A 22122-nucleotide genomic window follows, 5' to 3' on the forward strand; every position below is an offset into this window, starting at 1 on the left:
TGTTTCCCTTTCTTCTTCCCTATTGCCCTCTCTCCCTTCTATTTAAAAAAGTATTCATAACAAGCTTTTTGTTCTTTTCTTACACACTGTACAAGTTGGAATGTGCTTACATAGTATTGTATGTGCTGTTATGAGATTAACTATATATGCACTTTTTGTTGATAAATAAAGCTTTTTAAACTCACAGTGTATAACCATTCATTGCTCACTGCATCACTGTCACCATTGTGCTTCATATTTTTCTTTCTTTTCCCCTTTTTCCCCTTCCCCTCCTTTTTCGTGCTCCAAGGGAGCATTGAATAATATCACATTGGGCTGGCTGAAGTTCCTGTTTCGAGCAAATGAAAAAGCAGTACAGCAGTAGTCAGGTATAAATAAAAAATACCCTATTATGCATAAGCATTCCAAACTGTACCATTTCATGTACAGCCAGATACTATGAGGCCACAGAGGCTTTGCAGTCATACCTGCATTCTCCTTCATGACCAACATCCGCTACAAACGCCAGCTGCGACAGCTAGAGGGCTTGTTTGCCTGTGCTGACCTCGCCATCCTCCACACATTACTGCATGCATGTAACCGGCACTGGAAGCACAGACCACGGAACTCCCACACCTGTAAGGTGGAGTCGCCACTGTAGGGTCTGCCGTAGGCCTGAACAATGACAATGACGCAGCGATGTAGATAACAGGTATGCTCTTCTTTATTTGTCACTCTCTATGGTACAAACTCCCCGCTCCCGCTCTTTTATTCATATTTATCCCCTCTGCCCACATCACCCTGGCTCAACCATTTGGTCCCAGTGGGGAGGGGCGTGACAACAAATCCCACCTCTCTAGAGGCTGCTCAGTAGGTTCACCTGACCATTGGTGAACACTACATTCCTCCCCAATACAGGATAAGAACAAAGAAAATTAAAAAGGTCAACTTAAGAAGAATGGAAACAGAACATGGCCGGGATACAAAAAGGCCACAGCACAAAACAGGGTCCTCATCTAGTCTGTCATGGAATAAGCATATCGCCTAGATGGGCTGGGGTTGGATCTCAGATGGTATTGCCCCATTCCCGACCTCGCTGACAGCGTTGGTTGGGTCTCACTCTCAGACAGCATTTCCCTTGAGGGACGCAGGGCCCCCGCAGCTGCCGAACGTGAATGTTCTGATGGCATTGGTGGTCCTGATGTCACACTGTCCCCTAGCGTGCGTCTGCCTTGGCTCAAGGACTCCGGAGAAAGAACAGCACTCTCAGGATCACTTTGGAAACCCTTGCTCAGAGGGCCATCTCCTCTGTCGCCAGAGGGGGAGGAAGTAGTGAACTGCTCAAACTGGGACACATTCCTCGTAACACTGTCACCACCTCTTCCCACTGGTATCATGGTCCCATTGACTGTGGTCACTGTCCATGGCTCAGCATCGAAGGGTAACTGGAATTTTCCCCCTGGGTGGTGATCTTTGACCAGCACTGTGTCTCCCACATGGATGGTGCTGTTCTGGGCCCTGTTCTGCGAGGCATAGTCATTGTTGAGAGACCTCCATTCCATAGACCAGTTTGCAGGAGTCGTCTGGGTGGTCCACAGAGGGTGGTGTGGGATGGCATCAGTCACCACTCTCCCAAAACACAGCTGGCTTAGGGTGACTCCAGTGGTGCGTGGGGCGGAACTCTGTACTCACAGAGGAAGGTGTATAAGGCGCTCTCGACATTCTGTGATTCCGCTATGGTGATGCAGATCGTTTTTGACAGTGTCTTTACAAATCTTTCCGCTTCCTCATCAGTCTGGGGCCACCTTGGGCATGATCTGATGGTGTTTGGTGTTTCTGGACAAAAGGACATCGCACCACTCACAACTGTTGAAGGGGAGTCCGTTGCCTGTGGGGCTGTCACTGAAGAGGCCAAGGGTGGCCATCATTTTCTCAGTCTTTGGGATGACCAAGGACGCTGACGTAGTTGGCACGTGCTCCACCTAGGGGTATCAGGATTAGTCATCAACCACTATTAGCATGTATGAACTGTCAGGCATACTCCTAAAGTCAGTGCTGGCTTTCTGCCAAGGGGCTGTGGGGCCATTCTTGGTGATAACTGGCACTGGGGAGTCCTACGCACCACTCGCCTGACAGAAGATGCACCCCTTCACCACATCCTCCACTTGTTGGTCCAGTCCAGTAAACCAGACCTTGCTTCGGAGCCGGGTCTTTGATTTCACAATACCCTGGTGGGCTTTATGTGCTAACAGGACTGCCTACGGGTCTCAAACAGGCAGGCAGCACAAGGGGGGACCTCACAGTAGGCACCCTTCTTCGTTCACTGAGAGCTCATAGCGGACATGAAAGAAGGCCTGTAGCGTGGCTTTAGCTTCCATAGTACGGAGCGTCATAGGGTGTTGCAAAGGGCGCCGGTCGCTGGATCGAATGGCTTCCATGCCCATCTGTAGGCAGTCATCTTGACTAATGGCTTCCACTACTTCTGCGAGATGTATGAGCAAGGGTCTGCCTGGTCCACCAGCAGCCTGACATACTCTTCTGTCTCAAGAGCTTCTTCAGCTTCCTAGGGGGTGGTTGGGCACGCATGGCGTGATAAGAAGTCCACAGGGTTCTGGGTGCCCGGTTGGGAATCTACATCAAAGTCGAACTCTTGTAGTTGTAGTATCCATTTTTTGATCCATGGTGGCAGCTTGGATGATGACCCTTTGAAGAAAGGGAGGAGTGGCTTGTGATCAGTCACCACCATGAACGCCTTGCCATACACATAGAGGTGAAAGCACCAACACCCCTAGTGGATGGCGATGGCCTCCCGCTATATCTGGGAGTACCGCTGCTCCGTAGGCATCAACATTCTTCTGGCAAATATGAAGGAAGCCCATTCCCTGTGGTCTTGTCTCTGGGCTAGTACTGCACCCAGGCTAGTTGGGCTGGCATCAACAGCTAGCTGGGATTCACACTGACGATTGAAATATGCCAGGGTAGTATCAGCTGAGAGGGCATTTTTTGTGCTCTCGAAAGCACATTCTTGTTTGTTGCCCCACACCCAGGGGAGCTGGTCTTGGTCAGATCCCACAGTGGGTCAGTGACGTCTGATAAGTTCCTCATGAAATGCCCACAGTAAATAACCATACCCAGGAAGTTTCTAACCCCTGAGATGGAGGTTCGTGAGGGGACCTCTTGAATGCATCTCACTTTAGCAGGGTCTGGGTCGATGCCTTGCTCCGAGAACTTGAACCCAAAAAGCAAATGTTCCTCTTTAAGAACTCACACTTCTCACTGCCTACGGTCAGTCCGTGTTCCTGAAACCTCATGAACACTGCTCGTAGGCATGCCTTGTGACTCTCCAGCATGGGGGCGTGTACTAGAATGTCATCACTCACGTTTAGGACTCCCAGGAGCACTTGCAGGACTCCATTGATTGTGTGCTGGAAACACCCTGCTCGGTTGGAAATGCCGAAGTTCAGACTGGTCTACCTCCAGAGGCCCGTGTATGTAGAGGAGGTGGTTATGAGGTGGGAGTCAGAGTGTAAAAGGAGCTGGTGGTAGCCAGATCGGAGGTTCATCTTGGAAAACAACTTCGACCCAGAGAGTTCACCAATTATGTTGTCCATGGTCGGGGTTAAATGTCTCTCCCACTTGATGGCTTGATTGGACAGACGCATGTCCCCGCAGATGCAAACTGCATCTGGCTGCTTGGGCTTCTTTGCAGTGGCGATTGGGGACACCCAGGGAGTGGGCCTCAACACTTTCTCAATGATTCCCGCTTGTTCTAGGAGTTGTCGTCACCACTCTGCCTTCGGGCGAAGATTGAAAGCCACCCGTCTGTGCGTGAGGGTGACTGGGTTCATGGACTCATCAATATGCAGCTTGAGGGGGGGCTTTTAGGCATCCTATGCCACCGAAGATCACTTTAAACACTTTGGTAAGTTCCCCCCGACCGCTGGCATGAACGCTGAATGCAAAGTGCACTAGACTCAGGTCTTGTGCTGTCTGACAACTGAGCAGGAATCCTGAACCTTCTTGCGACACATAGACCTTGGCCGTGAACTTTGTGCTTTCATTTGTAGTGTCTGCCATGAAGGCACCTGCAATCCATAGTGGCTGGGTGTTTCCTAAGGCATTTACGTCCACCCTTGTGCGTTAGATCGGTGGAGGGGCTGGTAAGCTGTGGTGCACTTCTGTGGCCATGAGATTGATTGAGGCTCCGGTTTTTATTAAAGCTGGAACGGGATGTCCGCAGACCACCATTTGGCATGTGGGCAGTCGTCAACTACTGACTGTTCCCTTGTCTACCGCTCTTACCACGTGGACTACCTCTTGGTCTTCATCCATGTCACTGTGTGTTGAGGTAGTGGGAAGGGTTGCTACTGCCTTGCCTTCTTTGGTGTGGTTGGTGCAGCCCTGGGTGAGGAGCGGCAGACTTTTGAGAAATGGTTCAGCTTTCAACATGCACTGTAGGTCTTCCCTCTGGCTAGGTACCTTCCAGGGTGTGGCAGGGTGCCCCACCCCACCTGCAGAGTCTGTCTCTCGACCTCGACCTGGCGCGTACTGTCTTGGCTCTGGCAGCTCCATGACTACCGCATTGACGGGTTCCAACTCTATCTGGAGAGTTGGTCTATGTTCCATGTGAGCAGCACATGCTTTATAAAGCTCTTTTGAGCGACCCAGGGTGAGGATGTCTCTCATATGCATGTTTGGTTCCTGTAAAATGTGCTCTCTGAGTTTTGAGGATGCACACCCTTGAATAAACTGAGCCCTGACTTCGTCCTCTGCCTCTGGCAGGGTGCAGGTGCTGGGCAAGTCACTTAGGTATGCCTAGAAGTTATCCACTGACGCGTCTGGCTTTTAGCATGCTTGGCGGAGTAGAAACACTCATAGTCTGAGTGGATGTAGGGTTCAAAATGTGTGGTGATTGCGCCCTTCAGCGAGGCATATGTGTGTGTGGAGTTGCTCTGCCACTGACTTGGGGATTATGTGGCTGTCTGCCCCTCCCAGGTGTAGAAGTAGTGGTCATTTCCTCCCTTCCTTCATATCCATGGCTTTGAAGAGGTCTCAAGGTGCTCAATCCATGCTTTCCAGTGTGCAGCCTGTGTGGGGGGAGGCAGTAATCGTGAAAGGTTCAAGTGCTAGGATGACAGACATATTGGGGTGGAGATCAGTGGACCGTTGGTCACCTGGAGGTGATGCGCTGGGTGGCTTGGGACTCCATGTCTGGACGCTTGCAGGCTGTGTGGCAACCTGCCCCCTTATATTTATGTGTCTGATGGAGTCTGAGCCACACACTCTGGACGTTGGGTGCTGCTGGGGCTTGTGAGTACAGGAGGGCAGGCAACTGGGTGCTCCAAGAGGAAAAAAAAGGAGATTCCCAGTACCTTTCCGACGTCTGTATAAGTCAGCAGGCAAAGTGGTGGGCACGCTGTGTGCCGTTGCAGAGGGCAGGCGGCAGCTGCAGGTCTCCAGGCCACGTAGCAATGAGGCCTGGGTATGCGGCGGAGATAGGACGCTGCGTGTGTGTCCTCCTGTGGGGGGGGGGGTTGTAGAGCACAGTGGGCGCAGTGGCCAGGCATCTCTGGGCCAGGTGCAAACTCGGGCGGATTCCACATGCATCTGGGAGACCTTGTGCATTTGGATATTTGCCGCGTGTGGTGGGTGGCTTCAGACGCGAGTGCAACCTCCAGGGGTTCCTTGGCTCTGCGCATGGTGCAAGGAGTACACAGCGACATGGCGCAAGGCTGACTTTGGACCTTTTGTGGGTAAGTTAGGCAATTAAGGCCTCTCATCGCCAATGTAGGGTCTGCCGTAGGCCCGAATAATAACAATGAGGCAGCAGTGTAGATAACAGGTATGCTCTTCTTTATTTGTCACTGTCTATCGTTAAACTCCCCACTCCCGCTCTTTTATTCATATTTATCTCCTCGGCTCACGTCACCCCATTTCAACCATTTGGTCCCAGTGACGAGGGTCATGACTACGAATCTCTCTTCTATAGGGGCCGCTCAGTAGGTTCACCTGACCTTCGGTGAACACTACAGCCGCGACTGCCAACTCAGAAAAGTATCTTTAAAAGATTTGTCCTTTGATACATTTCAGAAAAAACAAACTCTCCACAACATACTTGAGAGTATGTCTTGAGATAAAGTATGTCACTGTTGACAATTTGTGTATACACACAGGGACCATACATGGTCACTTCACGAATGGACCACTGTTATAGTATCTGATACTTTATGGATTACGATAATGGGTAAGCACGTTCCTCACGAGTTGACGCATGCACCACAATGAATGATGATCAGTCACTCCAGCACTCACCTGCCGGTTTCCCCTTGGTTTCCTGAAATTGGTCGCCAGACCATTTTTCATGCACACTAAAGCATTTGTTTGACGCCTTTAATGATATGCTAAATAAACACCTGGCCTTTAATCACTGGTCCAGGTTCTGTGGATACCCCCAAGCGAGTCCGACAGGGTACCAGAAGACAAGGAATAGACAGGTGCTCCAAGGTTTTCAAAATATTACAAACAGCCTCAGAAATTAGACATTTTCTTCCCCTGCCATAATTACCACATGATGTGGGACCAATTAATACGAACGACATAAACACACTGGTACTTGAGAATTGGTGGACTGGCATAGATAGAGAAGGGTTTTCTTTATTCAATATTTGCATGAATTTGGTCTTTAAGGAAATAACACATTTAAGCATGCTCAAGGTCACATATATCCCGTGGGCATTGAGAGTTTGAATTTCACATATGATTTTGTTATACAAAAGTTCAAAATGTAAACAGTCGTGCAATGTGCCTCGAATAATTATGAAATAATGATATGATTTGAGGAAAAGTGCTTGCATACTCGAGTTGGATAATACAGGTGATTATTGGAAACCTACCTAAATGGTTTAAAAGTGCAGCAATATGAGTATTCTTTTTCTTCTGGACCATCAAATATGACACCTGCACCACACCACCAGCACACAGGATGAGCAGGGCGCGTGCCCTAAAGAGCACAAGTTTCACACAAGTGTAGGTATACTGCCAAAACGCACACTCCCTAGCACACACAGAGGGGTTTGCAAAACATGGCAATTAATTCCACAATATCACTATTGACCGAGAGGAGGAAGCATTCTAATTAATCCCACAATATAACTATGGACCGAAAGGAGGGTGTCGGCCATGCCAAAAACAATCCCACAATATCCCCATGGACCGAGAGGCAAACGATAATAATGGGAGAACGAAGGAAGCAACGAACAAATTAAAGCCAACCAATGGGCTAAGGGCCAAATACCCAAACTCCGAATCCAACCGCTGGCAAGGGCATAAGGCACGAGAGTAGTAAGCACCCAGCCTCAGACATGTAGGGAGCAAGGAGGGAAATAAGGAATGGATCCCACAACTGAGAAACAGACACAGACTGGTGTAGAAGATGCTTTTACACAAGATGGCCTCAAGTGTGTCACGTAATGCGGAAATGCCATCCTAAAAAATACTGCTGCGTGGAATACGACCAGTCACCAACATACCGAATGTCCCCTCTGGAAGAACCAAATGGAAACGTGCGATCCCAAATCCCACAGCATCAAAAAAGACAAACAAATGGCCAGGAAGTGGCACGAAGGAGACCATAGACAGCTACAATAAGTCTCAAATCCAACAGAGAGAGAGGATTACACCCTAAAAGAAAACAAGGGGGCACTATGAAACCCTAGTAAAAGAAGGCAGAGTTGCCAGCCCCTAGCAAACACGCAAATCCGAGCAACATATGAATGTTCAGCCAATAAGCCCAGCAGGGAGGTAGGGCTACACACAGCCATGAGACAAGAACAGAGAGCACACATCCCAGAAGCCCATCAGAGAGCACAGGGGTTGGGACTAGCCCACACCCTATGACAGAGTGTGGTCACTCACCTGTCAACAAGTGCAGGAGCACTTTAGGCCTAAGCCTAGCTGGGACAGCAAGCAGAAGCCTTCGAAGTAGAAAGATTACTAGTAGTGGGCAGGCTGCCAAGTGTTACTTTTTGGAGAATGACTGAATGAGGGTGTGCAAAGATGTTTTTTTTTTTTTTTTTATTTTGACCTTTCCTAAAGCATGAGTAGATTCCTCATTGACTAGTTATCAATGGCGCAGAAGGCGCAGTGCACTTGGTCCCGGAGGTCTGAGGGGGACAGTGCACCCCACTTGTAGCTTTGGAAGGGCCATGCTGGTTAGGGGCGCACGGTAGCCTTGCTGAGACCCTGAGTACCAGAATACTCAGCGTAACATTTTATATTGCAGAGAGGGAGACTATTTTCACTCTGGAACCGATCATTTTGTGAAATCTAAGCAGATTATTTTTGGCACTTGCACCTTCTGTGGAGCTCTCCTATACGCAATGGCATTTGCACAAAATCATGTTTTTGTTGCCTATATCTTGTGCAGACCTATTATGTTGTTTTTTAAAGTAGTATACTTAATACATTTTTACATCGATGTAGCAAAGCAAAAAACTTTGCAAAGTGTATGAAGTTTCCATAAACCTTCACTGAGGTTGCAAAAATAACTTTACAATTCTGCATGCCTCTGGGATCGAGGAGCATTGTGCTCTGCACAGAGTTCTGTCATTGGGATCCATGAACATTTGTCCTTGGGGAAGGCTTATCTGACCTATCTCTCTCCTTGAGTAAACCGTCCTAGTACGGGTGGAGACGCTTCGTCCCAGTGCTTGACTCAATCCCCTTGAGGAAGGCTTTTTTCACGGTCTTCCGCGAACTGATTTATTAATTCTCTTCGGCAGTTCTGGGCATTGGGACGTGGTGCAAGCAACACCCGTCTAGTCGCACAAAGACAAAACACAGTCAGGGGTCCCACCTGCAAAACGGGAAGAATACTCATTTTCCTCTCATCATGTCTCAGAAATTCGTTGGCCTTGGGCTGAATGGGGACCCCATGAAATGTTGGGGGCCCCGGAAATGTTGCTGGTCCCTCTGCACTGTAAACGTTACGTTCTTGAAGGAGTCCATGTTGCAGCACCGTAAGCTCTTCTATCTGCCGAGGTGACGCTTACCTCGATATTTTCTATCCTCTGTCCTATTATTTTTGGAAGGAACGCCGAAAAGTTCCTCCCCTATCGATGTGGTTCTTGCGCACCGCCTTCTCTGATCCAGGCTCACCATATCTTCCCAGAACACAGGCTTGCATCAAGGACGTGACCACCACTATGTCAGGTATGCATTTAAAGTGACAGTCGAAAAAAGCCCCCCAGCTCATCTAGTCTCCGCAATTGTCCACAAGTCCCTGCACCCAGGGACCTACCCAGTCTCCGACTTTAGTCCAATTGACTGCAAACTCTCTTGCCTTTCGGGAGCATGCCCCATGACATATTGTGTCATTGTCAATGTTTGTAATCTAGTCGCTTTCACACTTAGTATTTTGGCCTTCATGCTTTTGGGACAGTTCCAAGGACGCCCTTATCTCTGCAAGCACGCTCGCATGTGGTGGGCTCTTCCGAATGCAGTTAGAAGCACCATTTGGACTAGCTCGTCCCTAGTTCCCTAGAGCGCCAACTAATGGTGGTGTTTTGAAGACAGTCTTTTCAATAACCATTTATGTGTGCATTCATCCAAAAATGTGCCTCGATGTGTTTAAAGTTGCTATAAAAATCCTGTCCTTGTAGGAGTTGGGCAGCCAGAATGTCGCTCCCAAGGGGTTTCAAAGGATAATATCACAAATAGGGAGACGACAGAACAGGAAGTGAGTCTACAAATGATACCCTCTCCCTCCTCCTCACCCCCACCCCCCACCTCCTCTAACAAGCATGTGCTGGGCTCAGACATGGGTAGCGCAGAAGGTGCCAAGACTTACCTCCCCAGTTGAAATTTATGTCGCGATATGAGAGGTGCTGCTGAAAAAGCTTGAGGCTGGGTGGGATAGGAAGGAGAGAGCTAGGGTCTGAACTCTCACAGCGCCTTCCTCACGACGTGGGAGTGCTCGACAAGCCACAGGGGAGGGCCTGGAAATTGGACGGATGCCATGGAAGGGTGCAACAGCTGCCTACTACACGGCTGGATCGGGAGGGAACGATCCGTGCTAGCGTCTGAGTGAGGTCACCGGCGCCTTTATTACAACTGGAAAGTAACTGCTTATGGTATACTCTCCTGCTCTGCCAGTGATGTGCAAGCGTTTAACACAATAACGTAAGGTAAAACAGGGGATTAACGACAGATTGAGGAACTAGGAAATGTCTGCTGTAATTATACTGATAAGTGCTAACTATAATAATTACCTGCTCCTTATTTACAGTGTAATCTGTAGGCCTCACTAGTACACTGAAACTGCTGACAACCCATCCACTCTTAAACACCTCCCACACAAAACGCACAGCCCGACACTCCTTAAAATGCAGTAACCCCCTTGACAAATTGCTGTTCATCTCAAATGTCAAATGTGTGTTAATTAAAACCTTTCAAACACAATACACAAAAATATAAAATTGAAGAACATGCCATGGGATAGAAAATTCATAATGATGACCATTGCAGTTAAAAAACACCATTCTTTCAAATATTGGTGCCATAATACCAAAGTGGCAAAACATAATTTAATAAAATGAACCTTTCAGTTAAAACCTACAGTTTTTCAATAAGATACCAAGTACAAAACTTTGGATAATGGAGCGTCTATGTGGCCTGTCTTAATGGACTTAATGAGCAGCTCCTATGTATTGCTTGAAAATCTCTTGGCCAGAAAAATAATAGTCTGTTTTTTGAGGAGGATATTAAGTCTATTATTGTAGCAGTTAATTACAGACTTTCTGCAACCTCGCACCCCCAGGTGGGTGGAGCAGAAACCAGCACTCAACAAGTAGCCCAGGGCAGATGAAATTACATGAAGTAATGATTCTTGTTCTTGATGGGACCATCTCCATATATTGTCAGAAGTCGTGTTCACGGAAAATATGAGTTGGTGGTCTAATGTGGGCAAACTGCCGAAGCGTTAGTTCATGAACTAAGTTAAACAAAAAAAAAAATCCAGCAGCAACAGTCAAGGTAGGATTGTCTGCCAAACTTCTGTTAACTGTTTATCGTGATCCAAAAGGGCAATCTACAACAAACCTTTGTTTATCTTAAAAAACACACACCTGACTCATGCAACTGTTTGTGAGTTTTTTGAATACTGCAAATGAAACTGGCAGCTCCCGTAGATGCTGGGCTTGTTGACAAGGTAATCATTGAAGGATGCTTTCTAGATAGGGTTCTGCACTTCTATACTTCTTTGCAAAGTAAGTGATCCAGCGACACCAGACAGGCGTTTCCAAGTTTAAAACACAATTTCATAAAAGTTCCATGTGCCACAAGGCATTGATTTGCTGGGCCAAACTCAAATCTTATTTGGGCAGAAGAAGAATTTCGAGGCAAATGGAAAAGCTGTCTATAAACATAAGGTTTAATAACTCTCATCTTCAGAATACTCTGCTGCACAGTGACTCACACTCATAGGCGAGGGTTGGCAAAGGTTTGGCATTTATCACTTGCAACAGTGGGAGCACTGAATGGCCCCGAAGACCTTTTTTGTAGGGAAGTCTTTGATTTCATTGCAGCGTTCTGAACAGAAAAAGAGCATCTGGAATTTCGAATTACTCCCGTTCCTGTGAGACCTTTGTGGTCTTTTGGAACCAAGGGTCTGCCTTTGACTTGTTTCTGATAAATGTTACCACCTTCCTCTTTTTAAGAATAATTTCTAGACACATGCTATTTGTGTATTTACAGAGAGAATGTAACAGTCTTTGCAGGCAACCCCTGGTTCGACTTTGCAGGCTGAATACTATATAGTCCACTTAAAGAATACTGACTAAGGGCATTTCACCTAGTTTGAGAATGTCCAGGTTGAGTGGAAGGTCTGAAATACAGGTGTTGAATAAGGTAGAGGTCAGTACACAACCTTGCTTCAGGCCAAAGTTCGTCATTACCTTCCTTGACACACTTTTTCCATCCCTAGTTTGATTCAGATCCAGATACCAGTATAAATCAATTGAATTGCTTTCAAACGGGTTCCCAGGATCCACCAGTTAGTGAGATGTTTCCAAAGCAGCAACAGATCCTTTCAGGCAAGGGCTGCCTTGAGGTCAAGGAGGAAGGCATGCAATGATTGTCTTGTTTCATATGCCTTGTTTGCCAACATGATTAAGGTGGTTAGATTTGTTACAGTGCCCATACCAGGGCTGTTTATTTATTTTCCCTTACACTTTTTCCACTTAATAGGTCTGTACGCTAGGCCTCGGGCAGACCTTACATAGTTTCACTCAGTTGAATTCCGCAGAGTTACATAAATACTCTGCAAAACTCCACGGAGTTCCACGAGTGGGCAGAATGTGGGCATGTCACACGCCCACTGATTTTTTGCACCAGGAACTTGTTGTAAAATCAGCATGAATGGCAGCACATGGCAAGCCAGAGGGTGCTTCTCCCTCAGCTGGAGTAGATTTTCTACTCGAGCGGAAACCTTCTCAACGTGAACATTTGCAACCTGCCCAGCTTGAGAAATCACGGGGAGACATTCTAGCACTGAAAAGCAGAGCTAAGTGGCACAAGTTCTTGCTCGCGCTTGCCTACTTAGGGGGTTATTCCAACTTTGGAGGAGGTGGTAATCCGTCCCAAAGCCATAGGCTATAATGGACTCGTAATACGGCTGGTGGTATATCCGTCACTTTACCGTCACTTTTGGGACGGATTACCACTTCCTCCAAAGTTGGAATAACCCCCTTAATGTTGGTGAGCCACACACAAGATAAAACTCTGCCACAAAGCAGTTGGTGGAGTTTTACCAGAGCTCGTTGGAGTGGGCAAAACTTTGTGAACTCCACCAGCGGAGCGGAATTTATCACCCACCCTTACTCTGCAAATCCCTTGCCCCCTTTACTCTTCCTATGTAATAATTATTTATCAGGGGATGGAGAATGAGCCAGAACACTACAGACAGGAACACGTTCAAATCCGCCCTGAAACGCTACCACCAAATGATCTGGATCACCAAACGTGCCATTCTGGCAGAGTGCATCAATACTAGCACCAACAGAAGCAAATAAATCTTTGCCATTGCGAAAGATTTGACCTCACCATAGGCTGCCTCCAACTCGATCGCTACTCGCAGGACCTCTAGAATCTGTCTCTATTCTTCAGCAACAAAATCACTACTATATGGATAAACTTCAATACGCTACTCCTAACCTGACAGACTTTGCAAAACACCTCTGATCTTATCCAAAGAGCCTATGCTAACTGCAAGGACTGACAACACTCCAGAAAAAACACTGCGACAATGAAGTCCTTCCATTCAGGGACCCTCACCATGCCTACTCCAGAGGACTGAAACCCATCAGTGTCATGCTCACACCCACTCTGAGTGCGCCCATCTCTTCTGTGGCTTCCCAGAAGCTTGGAAACATGCACCTGTCCTCCCAGTGCTGAAGAAACCCTCTACTGACCCTTCAATGCTCACCAACTACAGACCATCCTCCTTGCTATCATTCCCAACCAGGTCTTAGAGACAGTCATCAACAGACACCTCACCAAATCCCTCAATGAGCAACAATTCCTCTAGACCATTTAATATGGTTTGAGACCCAATCACAGTACGGAAACTGCCCTCATCACTGCCATGAATGACATCTTCATGACTCTTGACAGAGGAGACATGACAGCCTTCATCCTCCTGGACGTCTCCACAGGATTTGACACAGTATCCCCCATCCTCATTCAACAGCTACAAAACATTAGAATTCAAGGACAGGCAGTCTGATGGAACTGCTCCGTCCTGACTGAAAGGACCCACTCAGTCAGCCTGGTACTGTACACCTCGGTCTGCGCTTTCCACTTCATCATTGCACCCTTCAGCACTTTGAGAAATTACTCCGTCACTATACTTCTATATTTCTCACGAACACTGTTCTCCAGTAGAAGGAGGTGGATCGGCCACATGTGATGAAAGATGTTTGTGGATACCCAGGACCACTGCTTCCTTTCCTAAGGCTCCACTTCCACTAACCAACACACTAAGCAACCTCCGCTCCCAACAAATTCTCTTCCTGCCGCTGCTGAAAGCAAACTGTTGTAAAACAAACGAGTGAGATGCACAGTCTATGAAACTATTCTATTTATTCTACATATTGGGCACTGACTTTGCTCAGATACCTAATTTCTCGAATAGCATGCCTTCATTTGCTGATAAAATTATATTTTGATGTTTTCTTGCTGTTCTTTCATACATTTCTTGCAACAGTTGGGGAAAGGCTACTGTTTCTTAGACCTCACACTAGTTGATATTCAAGTTAAAGGTCTGACACCGCTTTTGAAGATCCTGCAGTCCAGGAAGGCCCCATCAATTGATGGAGCCCCATCTCAGCGCTACCTCTCAATGACTCCAGAAAATGCTAGTAGTTCAGAACCTCACTATAATTAGAATGTATGGTCACTGACTATGGTAGCAGGGCCGGTGAGAAGTGTCCATATAACTAGCGATCAAACATACTAGCAGCATGCCTGAACCCCAGTGTTATTGAAGCTGATGGACCCAGGAACTGTCAGCTAGCTACAATTGCACTGTCATTATTAATATAAAAAAATCTGCATTTTATGTATAGTGATTGATGCTGTTTTTGCCATTTGCAAATATAACAAATAAGCTATTTATGAAAATTCAAACGTTTAAATAACAAGTGCTACTGTTGTCCACTGTAAAGGTATTCAATCTGTGGGCCTTATCAACCAATGAGGGGTCAGCAGTGAACACTTACCTCACAGGACCTACTTGGTATTAAAATGCAGGACTTAGAGGAAGAGGGGTGTGTCTTTGGTGAACCAGTAACAGCATGGGCTATATGAAAAATGGGTTCATATCAACATATTTTGCAGGATGGTCGCATTACTTTCTGTTACCCCACCGTCCACATCAATGTTTGAAGTTTGAAAATGTGCAGGAGTGTAAAACAGAACCACACGTAGTGAATGTGGGAAGGAATGTAGGAGTGAATGCACATTCCTTTCACCCTAGTCTAGAACATTCAAACAGAAAGACATGGCTGCAACATTCTGTTCATACTGGAAGACCTTAACCACAAAGTTGAGAATCTGGTCGCAGCTTTGGCCGCAGTGATTGAGACAGACAGATATTCTTGGGAAGTTGTGGAGTTTCGAAAGTTCGATGCACCGAGCTCGCAAGTTATCCCATGCAGGAGTCAGTAGTTCATCCAGTCCTAGACTTCCGGTTCCTGTAGCCCCGTATTGAGAATGAGAAAATAAAACACGATGTACCAGAATTGAAACAAAGTCACAAACAGGGCTTTATCAACTTCCCATCTCTGCATTGGGGCAATGGATATAGGTGGTAAAGTTTTACTTTGCTTCAATGTGAAAGAATACTTTTGTTGCATAGCACACAAAATACTTAAACACTGTTTATTCAAATTGAATAGCATCTTGGCAAGCATGTTTTGGAAGATTAGGAGATGGATACACAGATCGAAAGGAAATTGACTAAAATCACACAAATTGATCTAAAGGAAAAGTTTCATTTCATCCTGTCTTCATGTCCTGAATTTGCAATGCTGTAGCTATGCTATTTTCCTCGCAACTGACCCTTCCAAAAAATATTTCCTTCCGACAGCCTCCCGCTCGCATTGTCTTATTCTGGAACATTTTGGAAATGTGCAGAATTGGCAACTATGGGTGAGTTCTTGAGTCATTCTAACTTGATGTTAAAGTACTTTTAAAACCACACCAAGGCCAAAACAGCAAAGTCTCAAAAGGTTTCAACAGCAAGCACTGACAAAGACAATAGGACTGGGCAAACCGAGAGCTATTGGCGTTGCCAATGTCGATGTGTTTGCCGTGTGTTATAGAGTGGAGTGGATGTATGTGGATTAAAGTAGAAATATGTGTAGTGTAAGTATGTGGCGTGGTGGAGAGTGTAATTATGCTGAATTGTCATGTGTGGATTGCAATTATGTGGTGTGGAGTATAATTATTTGGGTTGAAATGATATTGTTTGTTGGGGATTTTGTGGCGTGGAATTTTGTGGTGTTGTGTGCAGTTATTTGTAATGGAATTATGTCTCATGGTATGCAGTGGAACTGTGTGAATAGCAATGTTGGGGTATTCAGTGTAGTGGAATTATGTGGAATGGGATTGTGTCATATAGTCTAATTATGTGGACTGGTATTGTGTGTCGTGGAGTTGCATGTAGTGGAATTATGTGGCGTGGTGTTAAATTATGTGGCATGATGTGGAATTTCATGGGGCGGATTGGATGCATGTGGTGTGTAGTGGAATTATGTGTAGTGGAGTGGAAGTATTTGGTTTTGTGTGGAAATATGTGCTGTGGAATGGAATTGTGTGGAGTTGAATTCTGCGGTGTGGAATTGTGTGACACTGAGTGAAATTATGTTGAGTGGACATATGTGGCATGGTGTAGAGTGCATTCATGGAGCATGCTGCTTTGTGGATTTTTGTGGAGTATAACTGTGTGGTATGGAGTGGAGTGTAATCATGTGGAGTTGAATTATGTGATGTTTAGTGGTGTTATGTGAAGAGTAATTATGTTGGGTGGTGTGGAATTGTGTGGCATTGAAACATGTGGTGTGGAATTGTGTGGCATTGTGCAGAATATGTGGCATGGTGTGGAGTGGAATTATGTGGAGTGGAATTATGTGGCATGGCACGGAGTTTACTTTTGTGTAGTGTATTTATGTGTTTTGGAGCTGAGTAGATATATGTGGATTGCAATTATGTGGTGTGAACTGTAATTATGATGGTTGGAGCAGAATTGTGTGCACTGGAATTATCTGAAGTTGAATTGTGTGGAGTGGAGTGTAGCTATCTGGATTGGAGTGGAATTATGTTGCATGGAGTGGTATTATGCGAAGTGTAATTATGTGGCTTCAAGTGGAATGATGTGCAGTGGAACTGTGTGCAGTGGAATTATGCGATGTTGAAATGTGTTTTTTGTAGTTACATTATGCCATGTGGATTTGTGTCTTGTGGAATCGAATGTCACTTAATTGTGTGGCGTTGTTGAATTATGTGGAGTAAAATGCTTATTTCAGGCAGTGGATTTATCACCGCTCTGCGGGCCCTTTTGGTGATTAAAGGCGGTTTGCTGAATCATCTGGACTTAGTGAGCCTGTTTTCATCTTTTATTTTCTTGTAGAGCATGTCGCTAAAAGCCAATGAGTTCTGGTAGTTCATTTCTCGATAGAGACATGCTCTCTCAAAGTGGGGGGTTGAAGCAACACGAGAGAGGAGGGTGGAAAAGACATTGAAGGTTAGGGGGTAGGATTAGTTGAAACCACAGGGAGGATGGGGGTGAAACAACAGGTAGGGTGACATACATTTAAAAAGAACAGTGCAGGGGTTAGGGAAGGTAAAGCAACAGGAGGGAGGAGTGGGCGTGAAAGACATTGGAGAGTGGGAGGGTGGTTTTGGTGAAACCACAGGGAGCGGGGAAGTCCGGCATGAAGGAGAGGGATGGCAGAAGCATGCACTCTCTTAAGAGCGCAAGCCAAAAGCAGCAATAATTAGCTTTGTCAATCTGTTTTTTTAGCCATGCTGTAGTGGTGATGAAGCCAAACATTAGGTGGGCTCTAAAGGCTTTATACGATTTATTAAGATAACAAAAGATGTCTCTAGCGCATTCACTATCTCATGCGAGACATAATAAGTGCCTTTGGTCGGCGTCTGCCATTGTATGAAATCAGCAAAGTAACAATGCTCTAACTATGCTGTTGTTTTTTTCATTAATTATATTTTGTGTACTAACTTTGACAAAGCTCCAATTATGTGACATACGGCCAACCCAAAATCGTCTTCGCTTATCTATGCATATTTCTGTAATATATCACAAAGTTCTGTTCTCGTTTCACAACAGGGAATGCTGTTGATATAGCAGGTTTTTGAGGAAGATTATTTCTCTGCACATCCCTGAAAGAGGTGATGCAAATCATAATGGTTTAGTTGGTGTGGTGGGGTGGGGGTGATGTTGTTTCCAGTAGGAAGGTTCCACAACCCATGATCGGACTTCTTGACACCAGCAGTGAGTTGTTTGTGAAGAGCCCATGATGACATCCCTGAAGTTGAATTTTGCCATCAGCCTGCCATGCGTCCTAGCAAACTCGACCAGAGTTTCAGGACTCTTTAACTGGAAGCAGAGAGAAGAGTGAGACAGCAGGCCCTGCCTGTTCGACACCTGAAACTCTGAAGTAACTCACCGTGTAAGTGGAGGCATAGTGCCCGCAAATGCCGTGTTATCTAGTACACATGCTGAGAGTTTTGTTTTAGAGGCAATGCAGCAAGCCAGGAAGGAATTCTAGCCCAGAATACCCCCATAGGCGATACCAGAGGCTGAAAAAAATATCCACATGGCTCTAGACCACAACAGCGAAGAAAATGGAAGCCAAAGTATCCACCCTGAAGCTCAGGCGCAGTGACGTAAGGTCCACAAAGAGATGTGTAATTTCTGTGCAAGACTGTACATTTTGGCTTTCGGTGGCTGTGCAGGTAACTTTGGCGTAGTCTGGCGAGTGTGAAGAAACAATATATTTTAAGAAATAAAAGCATGAGCCAAAAATATGTTGCTCTGTTATTGGTGCCAAATGAGCGTTACAAGAACTGCAGTTAGTAAAGCTTTGGTATGGCAAACGGGTTCACCTGAAACACTCCTTTATTTTTAATTTGTGTTTACATTTAGGGACACCAGTGCTGAAAGATTGACTCACACTGGTGCTGTAAGATTAACTCACTCTGCCAATAGCTAAGTGGAGGGGGTTATAGGCCTCTGGTCCAGGTGCTTGTCGTGTGCACAATCTATGAGCAGGGAAGTGCCCCTTGTCCTGCCACTGTGAGGTAGCTGTACTGAAATATTTATATTACAACTGCAGAAAATGCAAACACTTGAAGTTCTATGGCAGGGGTGTGTGGAAGCAGCGCGGACGTGGGAGTGGTGTGGGAGGCTTGTGCAAGCAAGGCCAGAGGGGGAGGGGAGATGGCCTGCCAGAGCATGCACGCTCATAAAGTGCTACAACAGGGATTAATACAAATAGAAATCAGTTGATGAGATTGTGCAGGGACACACCATGTCAAACTTAGAATTACCTTTGGCAGAGAGATGGAATCCTTGGCAAAACGACTGAATTGATGTGACCACTCCATACTTACAAGTATGGCTGTATGTCGAAAAGTAAAAAAAAAGAGGTCAGCAGCAGCGTCAGCTTGATTTGGAGGAAGGTTGTAAAATGATGCAATATTGAACTCACTCGGATGAATTTGAACTGTTCAGTACAAAAAAAACACAGAGTTCATTTAAAATATCAGAATATTGGGGAATGTTACACCTCTGAGGTGTAAATTATCACAATTATACTAAACTGGTTGCGGCATGCCCAGCGATTTACAACAGGCAAGAAATATGGTACCACAACGCCCATAATGCCCTTCTATGAATATCAATAGGAAATGGAAACAAAGGGACACATCTATTTTTAAAAAACCGTGAGGTCTTTACCAAAGCCATGATAAACTGTGCATCTTGGAGTGCGGGCATCGGATGTGGCATGGATTATTTCTGCATGATTAGCGGGTCCTGCACCTGCTACTGTGAACCAACTACAGCTGGTAGAAGAGATCAGGGGAAAGCAGGATAGAGGCTATACATGTATATAAAAATATATATTTTCACTGAAAAAACAAAGCTTAAAAAAACGTTATAGTTAGGTGAATTTGTCAGTGAACACATTAACGTTTTGAACTTGATGAAGCTGAAATGAAGGTTTTACATTTATTAGCGCATAAACGTAGTGTAGCAATAATCAAGTGTGACATTAATCGAACTAAACAAGATTGTACGGGGACAAATGTGCCCTCAGAGTAGTTTGCCAACATTTATAAGCGTGCTTCATATAACGTGATGTATTAGAATCGTGCTAATTTGACATAATCGTAAACGTGTGCCATGATTTGCTTGTTAGAAATGTTTTAGCTTAGCATGACTTTAATGGAGGCTTTGGCCTAGTTGCCGCGTCTCACGATTTAGATGCTCGTATTTTTCCACTGTGCTAATAAACGTGTATTCTTGCTTGAAGCTGTACTTTTCCAGTGGGATCGTTCACATGCTTATCTTAAGGTTTCGTGCCAGCCTGGCATCTTTCTTCTTCACTCCAAGGTCAATCTGCAGGTGCAGACAATGGACGCTCTGAAAGTGAGTTAATTGGTAAAATATGTTGCAACTTACGTTCCCGACTCCAAGGATAATGTATGCTTAAGTAAAAGCTTGAGAACTGTTGTTTTTGATTGGACAATTTGAAGCTAACCTATGAACCCTCCAATGGAAGACCCTACTGGACTTGAACTATTGTCTATTTAAACCAGGTGCACGAGAGGAAAGGAGCCATTACCTGCCATTGCACCCAGCAGCCATTCGTCATCTTTGATGTTCAACGCCATTTTGAGAGACTTTGATGCTTTCTCTAATCGAGAGAAAGAGACTTTAAGAAATTCTCGCCCTAGAGACTTTAACTGGGATTTGCCCTTTGCATGAAGTAATAGTTGTCCTTTTGTCTTGCCGCTGTGAGGCAATTGCCCCGTCCACCCTGCCCCTTTGCCCCGTCCCATGCCGATCGAATCCGGTACCTGTGAGACGAAGACTTCCTTGAATGCTGATTGAATTTGGTAAATAGGAAAGGAAAATTGTACAATTGCATTGTGTTTTCTTTTTAGGTAACCAACTGCTGATTTTTGACAAGCGCCTTAGTTAGGAGTTTTCCAAATTAATGTTGCTAAATTGTTTTTGCATGGAGACCCACATGCTGATGCTAATTTGAGGTTAGATGAGGATTCATTTGATGCACGATGCAATTTGAGACCTTGTTATGCTGACTAAATGTATGCAATTAGCCCATTACAGATTGTAGTTTTAGTGGTCTGCGTTGCCATCATAGAAGGCATTGTTATTCAAATGCTGCATAGATTGCATCTGTTTCGCCGTTATGGACAGCTATTAATGTTCATTTACATATATCATTTGGTGTTGAGACACATCTACATTGTGCTAGCTTTGTTAATATAGGGAAATAAATTCATTAACTTTGCATAAACTGGTGTGGTTATTCATGATCGAAAGGTCATGGTTTCGCCGAAATGTATTCTGGATTAATTGTGAAGTGTTATGTTGATCAAGGTATTGCTTATGTTCGTTATTGATTATCGATTATTGATTTGATTGATTACTTCCGGGTAAGAAGAGTCCCACTTGGTCAAAAGATCCATCGACCTTAAGAGCGTCCAACTACAGGTAAATTATTAGGCTGGTTAACGCTCTATCAGTAGATGGTAGCAGAGGACGGTTTCGCCCTTTGGGACCCATTAGTCTTAAAGTACATGGTGTTGAATTAACGGTTACGCCCTTTGAGACCCTACTCGAGAAGTTTGAATTAGATTTTTCTTGGGTAAAATAGATTGAGAGAATGATGATGGGCTAAGTCCCCCGCGACTTTCCCGGGATCTCAGAGCTTGCGAATGGAGAGAATGGAGGCGTGGAATCGGCGTTGGTGTTACTAGTGACGGTATGAGTGAAGTTAGGGTTTTGCGCTTGCACAGCTTATTGCCGCAGATTGTGTGAAAAGGTTGTGAGGATTTTAGAGAATAGCGGAGGTGCGACTCCGAGTGTAGAAGTTGGGAAGTCGTCGAACTTCATAGAAATATCGGAGGTGCGACTCCGAGTGTGAGAGTAGGGAAGTCGTCGAACTTCATGTGCGTGTGGCGCTTTGTGCAGAAAAAGGTCCACGTGGTTGTTGTTGTTGAGACGGGCCCTGCGAGGTCAAGAGACTCCGGAGTATGTTGAAAAGTGTATGAGACACTTGTTTTATGTTGTGGTCTGGTCGGTTTAATAGGTTGACCGGGTGTGGTCAACGAGTCAGTACGTGTGTTAAGGGAGTGAAAGAAACTTCGACTTCGGGCTTTGACAAATTCTAAGTGCACTAGAATAGATCATTGACAAGTTGAGAGCAGAGTCTGCGGGTCAGATTTGCTTGCGAAAGTGGGGACCGAGAAAGATGGAATAACTGCCGAGGCTAGTGAAAAATCCCTAAGGTCCTGAAGCGATTGGGTTACCCTTCC

At 45.5% G+C, this 22122-nt stretch overlaps 1 protein-coding gene across 2 annotated transcripts in view; it reads right to left on the bottom strand.

Annotated features, from left to right (window-relative positions):
* Positions 1-10031, bottom strand: part of LOC138304193 (sulfotransferase 1 family member D1-like) — a 225798-nt gene extending 215767 nt beyond the window's left edge. Inside the window, exon 1 of one of the 2 annotated variants that reach the window (XM_069244045.1) lies at positions 9827-10031. The gene's annotated coding sequence lies outside the window, so the exon portion shown is untranslated. Of the gene's footprint in view, positions 1-8833; positions 8950-9826 lie in introns of those variants that run through there. The other variant, XM_069244046.1, reaches the window with a different exon arrangement.
* Positions 10032-22122: the final 12091 nt, after the last annotated feature.

This window comes from Pleurodeles waltl, chromosome 7 (assembly GCF_031143425.1).
Source record: "Pleurodeles waltl isolate 20211129_DDA chromosome 7, aPleWal1.hap1.20221129, whole genome shotgun sequence".
Taxonomy (NCBI): domain Eukaryota; kingdom Metazoa; phylum Chordata; class Amphibia; order Caudata; family Salamandridae; genus Pleurodeles; species Pleurodeles waltl.